Here is a 10735-nt window from a genome sequence, read left to right on the forward strand (position 1 = left end):
GATGAAAAGATCAGCAGTGACGAGGGCCTGAAGCCAGTGCAACAATCCAAGCAAAAAATGTTCTTCTCGTTTTTCTGTGCAAACTCATGAATCAAACGCTGATTAAAGAACTCCGCGAGAAGGGGCTGAAGCCAGTGAGGAAGACAAGAAATACCCACCTGAAATATAACAGTAAAATTCAATTAATTACCATGAAAAATCTACATACAAGTTGCAAAACGAAACTACAACCATGAAAGCAAGTGAAAACTATCATTTTTCTTTTCTTTTCTACTCTGCTTCTATGTAGAAAAAGAGAAGGTGGGATGATCACTGTTTATAAAGATAATGAGACTCAGCATTAGAGGTTTCCTGCAGGGAGAAACAAAAGAGGAAAGGAGAAAAGAGGAGAGGAGTGTAAAAAGGGAAACGGCGCCTGCAATTGCAACTACTGGTTACTGTGACCAAGGAAGGAAGCAACAGGAGTAAATCCATTGTTTCTTTTCATGGGTGTCGTCTTCGAATCCAGTGTATTCGCATGGGCAAATCCAGTGTATCCCCTCAATCAGCATGAATTTACAGTAAACCATGAAGACGACGGCGCCTCCACTGATATCTGTGAATCCAGTGTATCCCCTCAATCAGCATGAATTTACAGTAAACCATGAAGACGATGACGCCACCACTGATACGATCGTCTTATCCGCCCATATCAGTGCGCAAAACCTTCGTCATCCTCTACCTTCTCTTATCCGCCTTCGTCTTCCTTCAAGTGTCGCCGTCTTGACGAGGAACATTGTCATTTTGTCTTTTCTTGATAATTTTCCGAAAAAACTGTCTTATTTTAATTATTTTATAAAATAATATCATATAGAAACTCATTAAAAATGAATTTAAATCAGCGCCACAAGATTGTCCCTCATAACGTTCCACAGCACAAGACTTTGTTAAAAAAAAATAAACTAACATTTTTAGTTACGATGTGCTGCCCACAATACATACCCCACATAAACATCCAATCGTGTATAGGTAATATTTTTCCCCTATTTATCCTGGAGATATTCTCAATGCACGGTTGAATGTACATGGGAAAAACGTGGCATGTGGGTTGCGAGTTCACCTAACACACCCAGCAAGTACAGCTAATCCAGTCTGCTTGAAAGTGGTATATACGGAAAAGGCACGATACCTAAAAGAATTGATACCCTATCCACGGGTATCATACAAGTGGTAACCAATAAGACAATAACCAACGGATGAGTATGACATTCATCAAAATTCACGGGGCGTTTTGATTGGTCAAATTTCTCGGGTATCATAGAAAGTACTTTTGTGCTTGAGGAAATACTAACAGAGAGCCCTTTGCCAGCACTCGCATGAACGAGTGATTCTCCAGCTGTCATCATTTGATTGGAGAAATGCACGTGTCACAGTCACACAGCTTGCTGAACACAGCAGATCCCGACTCTTTTACACTTCTTTTTCTCTTGCAAGGTCGGTTCCTGGAATCTTCTTTTTGACTCTCCCTTTATAAAACCAACAGAGGAGAATCAGAATTCCTTCACGACGACAGAAATCCTTCTGTTAGTTCTCCAATTTCTTTGATTTCACCAACAATAACTATAACTAGTATCTGTTATTTCGTCATTTCCTGTGCCGAAGATGAGTGACCCCAAGTATGCTTATCCATATCCTGCTCAAGGTATTCCAATTTCACTACTTTCTCTTTTGTTATTTTATTTTGTTCTCTCCATTAATCTACATGTTTCATCTATGATCCTCACTCTCTGTTTGATCTTTAGTTAAATAAGCTTATTCTATTGGTAATTTCTTCCTTGCTTGCCCATTTTCTGGACAGAGATAGAACAGGGCTCACTACCTTTTACTTTTAATTGGCGTTTATGATTTCTTTCATGGTCTTTTTTTTTTGTTTTCATGATTAAATCTCCACCCTTTTCCTGTTTCATGAAGGATTTGCTCTCTACATATTATTTTGGTGATGTTTTTGATTTCCTTGCTATTTTTGCTTGTGAATCCTTATGAACATTCCCTGGTAAAAAGCAATAATACTGATAAGAATTAAAAAAAAAAAAAAACTTTCCTTGGTTGGTAATCTTTCTGTTCTTTTATTTTACCTTTTTAAGAGGGATTAATGAAAACTTATCATGTTTTCTTGTGGAAAATTTTCCTGACAGGCTATTATCAAGGGCCTCCTGTAATGGCACCTCCACAATATGCTGCTCCACCACCCAGGAGAGGACCAGGTTTCCTTGAAGGATGGTAAAAGCTGCTCTGCCTTTCATACCTTCTTTTCCCCATTTCTTTAAAGGGTTCTGTTTATTATTCTTCCATTCTTGTTTGGTGGGTTGCTAACTATACTACTTTCCCTTCTGTTTTGCAGTCTTGCAGCCTTATGTTGCTGTTGTCTCATTGACGAGTGCTGCTGCGATCCGTCCATCATCTTCGTGAGCTGATCCTTCCTGTGTCTCTGTTTCTGTTTCTATCTGTTGTAACGATGGGGTGTGATCCTGTTTGTAGACTTAATGATATCTCAGTATCCATCCTTTCTCTAATTTCTAAATAATATATTGGGTAAGATAGATAAATCACTGGTTTCTTCTTTGTTTTTGTTTTTTTTTTATCCTTTCTTTCGATAAAGATTAATCATGGAGGAGAGATTGGTGGATGTGAGTAAGACAATTTGGTTGATGAAGTCTACTATCCAGGTCCCGAACTCTAACATGGACTCGTGGAAAAAGTTGCTTCTCATTTTCTAAAGTAAACAATGACAGCGACGTTGATACTCTGTTTTCATACGCTTACTACGCCTATATATGCAGTAGCATTAATAGGTTCTACCTGCCTCTGCGGCTCTGCCTACCAAGGGGAAAACAAATTAATCTGAAAAAATGTAGGGGCACGAAATAACGCACTGCTGTTACTGGTTGCACCTTACGCTATTCAGTGTTGAGCATCTGATGATCTAACTGATGATGGAAACTTATTCGTTAAGTGACTCACTTGAAATGTTTGCTTATTATTGATGGCTTGGCAAAGCCATCGATAGAAATGCATTTTTTGCTGAGATAAGATTTTCTGCACCAATGCCCACCACTCCACCAGATGGTATGGTTGACGACTTGACGGACCCCTGTTTCTCGTTGAAACAAGTATGGGATTTATTTATTTAAAAAAATCCCTTTTATTAATTGCAGAGTCATCACGTTGCAAACAACCTTCGTAGATGAGAAGAAAAATTTATAGAATGTTTTTGTTCGTTGCCTACGGTGTGCTACTACGGAAGAGGCAGAGTGTGTTGGCGTTATCGTCGCTTTGTACCCTGTGAAGCTTGTGGTTTATTTGCAATTTCAGAACCAGCATTTCTGGGAGGTGTTTGGTGCAGCAGCGTTAATTGGAATGATGATGTGGTATGTTTCTCATAAATTTGTATTAATCAGCTCAAAATGCAACGCCACTATCTGTGATCAGATTCTACAGAAAAGAGGCACTTCGATGTGGAGGGTATCCTTAGAATTGCTCAATGTGTAAGGAGGATGATCAAATCATATGCAAGCGCTTGTATATATGAGAGCACACTAGTTTCCTATACGAGTTCTCCTGTATGATTTCTGAATTCTGATCATCCTGTATGATAACGCCGACGGTTTACCAATCACAGTGGTTGATGGAAAGACACGAAGTTAGGAAAAAGTTGTCAGTTTGACGAAAACAAATTAGATGCTTTGGAGTCTGGACCTGAAGTTGGGCTTGGTCTGGATGGATAATGTGGCTAATATCTACTCTATTACTTCAATTCCTATATTATGTACAATTCAGTGTTAATAGAGGCATTTAAACCGTAAAAAGGAGATAAATCCCTTAAAATAAGGAGTGAACAGAAATTTTCAACCCTCCAAAAGAAATGTAATGAGACATCCCTTAACTCAATAAATGATTGTCGACCTTATATGTTGGTGAAAGACTCAACTACCGTGGCTACGGAACATTATAGCCGATTGCAGAAGTGCCTATCTCGCCTTTTTACTTGCTTGGTTCATTTTGTTCGAAGTTCTGCTTATTTTGCAGCCCATAAAGGAATGGGACTTGCTTCTCATAGAACATGGTTTTCGAATCGCCGATGATCCGGATGGTCGGACCATTTGGCTCTGGAATCGTCCAGGCAACTGTTTTCATTTTATTTTAAATTCGATCTCTGGTCAATAGCTGTTGAATTAATCAATGACCTATTGACTTGGGTGATTGAACTGTTGACCTATTGACCTGTTTAATGGTATTTTAGTCGTTTTTTATTTTTAGTTATTTTTTATTTTTTTTGTCAGAACAGGCCATCCATTTAAACCAGATGATTGAACCGTTGACTCAGAAACTGGTAGTCAGAATGGTTCCGTTTCTAAATTACTTTTTAAAACCATGTCATAGAACATTCCTCACACCCGCCTCACAACATATCCCACTGTGTACTGAGAACATATATCCATGAATATAAATAATAAATACAAGTGGGGAGATGTTCCTTATGTGCAGCTGGAACATGCTGTGAGGTTGGTGTGAGAAGCGCTCAGTGAGGAGCAAGCAGATCCAATGTTCAAAATATTGATAGAGCCAATATGCCAGTAGGGGCATATCAGTCTGTATCGAAGCTGATTTCTCCTATATTTTTTTAAACCTGGTTCAGAAGGGTCAGTTTAAGACCTATCTACCCTGAACTGGGTTAAACCCCGAAACACCCCCGATAGGGGTGTATTGGGAATCCTTCAATACGGCTCAATGCGTAACTAAATTTCAAACCTTGAGCAGATCTAGACTCCCTGTAAAGTAGCACATAAAGGCGTTTATATGAGCCAGACCTTTTACTTGTTCCTCTGCTCTAGTCTCCAGACTTTCTTGTAACTACCCTTCCATCAGATTTATTGTCAAGCTAGTTAAAAAGAAATTGTCGATGGGCTTTTCTATAAATAAAAAATGAGGAAATCCCTTTCTTTTAACATGCATTTCAATTCTCAACTCAAGAACAAGAAGGCAACAATGTTTTCTGTTTTCCATAAAATACAAGTACTTGTAAGAGAACATCCAGCACTTCACTGTATTTTTTATCTCTCCCAAGGTTCTCTGTTTTTCCATAAAATACAAGGCTCTATTCACATAAAAATGAAGGAAAATTAATAGTTTCCTGAAAATTGTTCTTTGACATTTTCTGGTTATACGAAAAATGGCATTCCTTTAATTTTCCATTAACTCATTTTTTCTGGATGCATAGCAATGTGATGAAGGGCCTAATTCGCAACAATTGAGCTCGAACACCCAACCATTTCGGAACAAGGTTACCTCGGGACAAGGCCACCTCAGCCCCAAGGCACTTCGGCATTTAGTCTAGTTCGGAGCTAAAAAGTATCAGTTCGGGGATACCGATCTAGACCACTACGTGACAACCCCGGAAATCTCTCCAACAGACTCCGAATCCCGCGGGACCACACCGCATAATGGCAAGCCTTATCTCCTCCCCGCCCGGTTTGGGAGGAATTGATAAGCTTTATCAGTTGATAGTGTTATCTCCCAGCTAAAGTGGAAACGGATCCCATTGTAACGGAGACCACGGAACCGATCCGCAAAACCCGCGAGGATTCAACTATATGATGTAGCGTGATCTGGCTGCTCCCTACTGGAGGATGATCTAGCTTTCAGTCGGACGACGAGATAGGTAAATCTGCAAGAAAGGATCAAAGAACCCGGGGTGGCTAGCCCGGCGAGGTTGCTCCGATGCTTAAGTTAGTAAGCTGTTGCGAGCTGAATAGTTTTGAGAATGTAGAGGGCTAGAGAGCTAGAGAGTAGAGAAATCACGCATACCTTGTGCCCTTAGGGTTGGAGCCTTTATATAGTTGAGTCCTCGCGGGTTTTGCGGATCGGTTCCGTGGTCTCCGTTACAATGGGATTCATTTCCACTTTAGCTAGGAGATAACACTATCAATTGATAAACCTTATCAATTCCTCTCGAACCAGGCGTGGAGGAGATAAGGCTTGCCGTTATGCGGCGTGGTCCCATGGGATTCAGAGTCTGTTGGAGAGATTTCCGGGGTCGTCACGTAGTGGTCTGGATCAGTATCCCTGAACTAATACTTTTTAGCTCCGAACTGGACTAAATGTCGAAGTGCCTTGGGGCCGAGGTGGCCTTGTCCCGAGGTAACCTTGTTTCGAAGTGGTTGGGTGTTCGAGCTCAACTATTGCGAACTAGGCATGTCAGGCTGAGTTGTCATCTCATAGTCAGGTAGTGTCCGCATGTCCCCTTTTTACTAGGTCAGGCCAAATCACCCTTCATCAATTGCCCCCCACTCCCTGAGCCAAGGGTTTTGACCCGATGTGGGGAGTTCATGACTAGTCCAGGTGGATTTGGCACGAGGTTTAGGCAATTTGTTGGACGAATCATTTGGTCGGACCTGTTTGAACTTCCGGCTCAACCAGCAACAACCTAGGTTGCGTTGGGTGTACGTGCGGATGTCACACTGTTTATGGACTCCGCGGACGTCAAAAACACACTCAACTGATTTCGTCCTCGGGCGTTGTGCAATCTATTTTCATGAGAGCCGTTGGATCGAGTAGGTCTCAGTCGTTGATCGCCTTGTGGTGAACTATAAATAGGGGGCCGAGGGACCCCTCTTCTTTGCCAAAAAATCTTGTGATTGAGCTCTCCCGAGGTCGCGTTGGAGTCCTTCAGCTCGCTACTTTCTTCATTGTATTCCGAGGTCGTTTTCCTTTGGTGAGTTCGTCTTTTCTTAGTTTGTTGTCCTTTCCTGTTTTAACATGTCTAGCGCTAGCATAAATAGGCTCCTTACCGATTCTAGCGAGCTCGAGGGTGCCGAGGTGCAATCCTCGGCTCCTACTGGCGAAGTCAGCTCCTCGCTAGGTAGTTCTCCCCTTTGCCCCTTAGAGGAAAACTCTTTATCCAAAGTTGGGCCGTCTCAGCCTGAGGAGCCCGAAGCTCGGAAGGAGGAACCGACCTTTAGAGAGGAGGTCCCATCTTCTTCTCGGGGTCGGGATCCAATGACTTCGGGCCTTCCACCATGACCTCAGACAGGCTGCTGTATTTGGTAGCTTGTTATCGTCTTTCTGACAACCTAGTTTTTAGTATTCCTTTAGGTCAGTACCCCTGGGTTCATGGTCACATGAGCTCGCGGTTTTCAAAGAGCAATTCGTAGTCGGGCTGCGCTTCCCACTCCACCCTTTTATTGTAGAAATAATCAAGGCTTTTGACATCACCATCGACCAATTTCACCCGAACTCCATCCGAACTATAGTAGGTACTATCTCCTTGTTCCACGAGTACAACCGACCTTTGTCCTTAGATGTCTTTAGCTCGATCTGCTTAATCAAAAAGAACTCTGCTTGTTTGCGCAGGGAAGTCCGACAAAGCTACTACATCTCTCCTCGGCCCGGGTTCAAAATTCTATTCGGCAGCTCGAACAAAGTACCGGCCTAGAAGAGAAGATATTTTTTTGTTCGGAACCCTGAGGGATGGCCCTTCCCTACTCACTGGAGGGTGGCTATCAAAGACCCCGGGGTAAGCTTAGATGCGGAGACTAGGGCGGTCATTAACTCCTAGAGGGACCTCGGCCTAGAGATAAGAGGTTTCTTGGTCGAGGAGAAGCTAGTGCAAGCTGGGTTGAGCCCTCCTAGTAGGCCTCCACCTTGGTACTCTTACTTTGGATATTCTTTAGTTCGTGACTAATCTTTTCTTTTCCTTTTGTAGTAGCCATGCCGGAGGTCGATGTAGAGAACCTTCTAAAGAGCTTCCAGAGGGGAAAGAAGAGGAAGGCCTCAAAGAAGGCTCGCCGAGAGGCTGGTCCTTTTGCCCTTGTTTCGCCCGAGGTCGCTGCATCGGAGCCGATCTCTGCCGAGCTTCTGGAGGAGGAAGTCCGTCCTCAACCTCCCATTGTGGATCTAGACGAAGGCGCTCCGCCTCACGAACCGGGGAGCTCTTCCGTGCTCGAGCCCCAGCTCCCGAATGAAAGTATAATGACCCCTCGGCTCGGGCTCCTTAAGAGTGAGGATGCCGTTTTTCCTGCCGAGGTCGCGGAGTGGGCCAACATGCCTACAAGTCAGCTCGGAGGTCGGGCTGCCAGCTATTGCGTGGTAGTGAGTATTCTTACTTTGCACTTCGTTTCCTTGTTTGTTTTTTAAGTGTACTTACCTCTACTTCTTTTGATAGGTGAACTCTGCCATTCATTCATTGGTTTACTAGTCCGAGATCTGCCTGAAGCAAGCTCAGGATGCCGAGGAGAAGGCACGAAAACTCTACCACGAGCTTGACATAGCTCGGGGTGAGGTTCTTCGGGCTAAGAAGGGAGCTCGGAGCAACATGAATTGATCCTGGCACTGACTGGGGAGAAGAGGAAGATTTAGCGGGAGAACGAAAACCTTGAAGCGATGATCCGAGAGCGCACCGAGATCTTTGAGACCGCCAATCAAGAGGCACGAGCTAAAGAGAGGGAGCACGCCATCGAAAACTTCAAGGAGTCTCCGGAGTTCCACAACCTCCAAGTTGAATACGGATCGAGCTCTTACCGGTCCGGCTTCAAGTTATGTAAGTACTTGATGAGGAAAAAGTTTCCCGAACTGGACCTTAGAGTCGTTTCTATGTCTGACCTTACTCCTGAGGTGGCGAAGGCGGCGAACAAAGAGCCCGGCTCCTCTGAGGAGGAAAGCAATGATGAAGTCCCCGAGGTGGGCCCATCAAGTCGAGAGGATGCGGAGGAGGAGCATATGGAGACCAACCTGCCTGGCAGTCTGAATGCATGGTCCTTACCTTTTTCCTTGGACCCTTTTTAATGTACACCCCAGCCTCTGAGGTCGGGTTATAATGAAAGTTTTTTGCTTTTTGTTTCTTTTGTACTCAATCATTTTATATTAAATAACTCCCGAACTGGCAAACTAAACCAGGTAGGAGTAGAAATGTGTAGGTTACCCCGAACTGTTGAGCTACCGAGCTGGACTGCAAGTAGGGATAACTGACATAAAATTTTTCTTAGTGTAGGTTACCCCGAACTACCGAGCTAAGGAGCTAGACTAGGAGTAGGGGTAACTTCGCATAATGTACGCCGAGGTGAGTGGACATTGTAAGGTATATACCTGACTTTTTTGTGCACGGGCTACTCGCTTAGGTGTCAGTTGTCCCTTAGGGCTAGTGGGCTCAACATGTTGTTATATGCCGAGGTGGGCTATACATCATAGGATTTATACCCAAACTGTCTATGCCTTAGGCATGGGGGTTGATTTGTGCCGAAGAGGTGACTGAGACTTGTCTGCCCATGCTGAAGAGGCGACTAGAACTTGTCTGTAGTGCCGAGGTCATATATCAGCTCGGCATATAGCCCTTGGGCTTTTGGGAATGACTCGCAGTCCTCTCTCCAGTTCAGTGATCACACGTAGTATCTTCTTAGGTTGCCGACGTTCCACGCTCGAGAAACTTGTTTCCCTTCCAAGGTCTCGAGCTCGTACGTACCTTCCCTGAATACTCATCTTACTCGGTACGGACCTTCCTACTTCGGTCCAAGCTTACCAACACCGGGCTCAGGTACCATAACCTTTCGAAGAACCAGGTTGTCGACACGGAAGTGTCGCTTTTTAACCCAGGCATTATAGTACCAAACTACTCTCTGTTGGTAGGCTGTAGTCCGGATGTATGCTAGGTCTTGTACTTCTTCCACCAGGTCTAGGTTATTACGGAGCTCGTCATTATTTTCTTCCTCGTCGTAGGCCTCCAAGCGTAGTGTAGGCACCTCGATTTCAGCTGGGATCATTGCTTCCGTGTCGTAAGTGAGAATGTAGGGAGTCTCACCTGTGGCAGTCTTGATGGTGGTCCGGTAGGCCCATAACACACTGGGCAGTTCGTCTACCCACAGTCCTTTGGCTCGGGCTAAGCGAGCTTTCAGTCCATGGAGTATGTCTCTGTTGGTGACTTCCGCTTGCCTATTCGCCTGGGGGTGTGCCACCGAGGTGAAGTTTTGTTGTATTCCCATCTCGGCACACCAATTTTGAAACTTGATGTCCATGAATTGCTTCCCGTTGTTAGAGATGAGTACCCGACGTAGCCCAAAGCGACATACTATGTTCCTCTAGAAGAAGTATTGTATGTTGTGGGCCGTGATCGTCGTTAGGGGTTCTGCTTCTACCCACTTCGTAAAATAGTCCACTGCTACGACCAGAAACCTCCTCTGTCCTGTCGCAGGCGGGAATGGGCCAAGTATGTCGATTCTCTACTGTACGAAGGGCCATGGGCTGGTGAGGTATTTGAGGTCGGCAGCAAGTTGGTGGTAGATGTTGGCGTAAATCCCCCCACACTTAGCTTTTGCTCGTCCTCGAGCAAAACTCGAATTCACTTTCTTAAAAACACCAAGGTTACAATGCCATCAACAGAGAACAACTAAGCTCTTCAATACTCATAACACATCATGAACAAACATTCTTAACAACTTTCAATTACTTAGTAAGCATTTTCACTCGAAGATGAAATAAACTAAATACGTAGACCCTCACGGAAATAAACACTCAACTCTCATGTTTGAAGGGTATGTGTTTCGCTCAAATTCATTTCAATGGAAAAGATCTACCATAGGCTTGCATATCTTCTCATTCTCCACCACTGGGATCACATGCATAACACGAATCAAAAGGACTTTTCAAGGGTTGTAATGGGGCTTAGGATTAAGGTGGAAAATATTTGGGAATGTAGCTCAAAGCCATT

General features: G+C 43.9%; 1 long non-coding RNA gene across 3 annotated transcripts; it reads left to right on the plus strand.

The window, feature by feature from the left end:
* The first annotated feature begins 1471 nt into the window (after nucleotides 1-1471).
* LOC104588443 (uncharacterized) lies at nucleotides 1472-3585 on the plus strand. 3 transcript variants are annotated; one of them, XR_016077642.1, is made up of 5 exons: nucleotides 1472-1681; nucleotides 2175-2259; nucleotides 2381-3105; nucleotides 3195-3246; nucleotides 3284-3585. It is a non-coding gene; the product is annotated as an uncharacterized LOC104588443 (long non-coding RNA). The 3 variants fall into 3 exon arrangements; XR_016077639.1 differs by having other exon boundaries at nucleotides 2381-3246; XR_733793.2 differs by having other exon boundaries at nucleotides 1473-1681; nucleotides 3195-3585.
* Nucleotides 3586-10735: the final 7150 nt, after the last annotated feature.

This window comes from Nelumbo nucifera, chromosome 1, assembly GCF_055504915.1.
Source record: "Nelumbo nucifera cultivar China Antique chromosome 1, China Antique-T2T, whole genome shotgun sequence".
Lineage (NCBI taxonomy): Eukaryota > Viridiplantae > Streptophyta > Magnoliopsida > Proteales > Nelumbonaceae > Nelumbo > Nelumbo nucifera.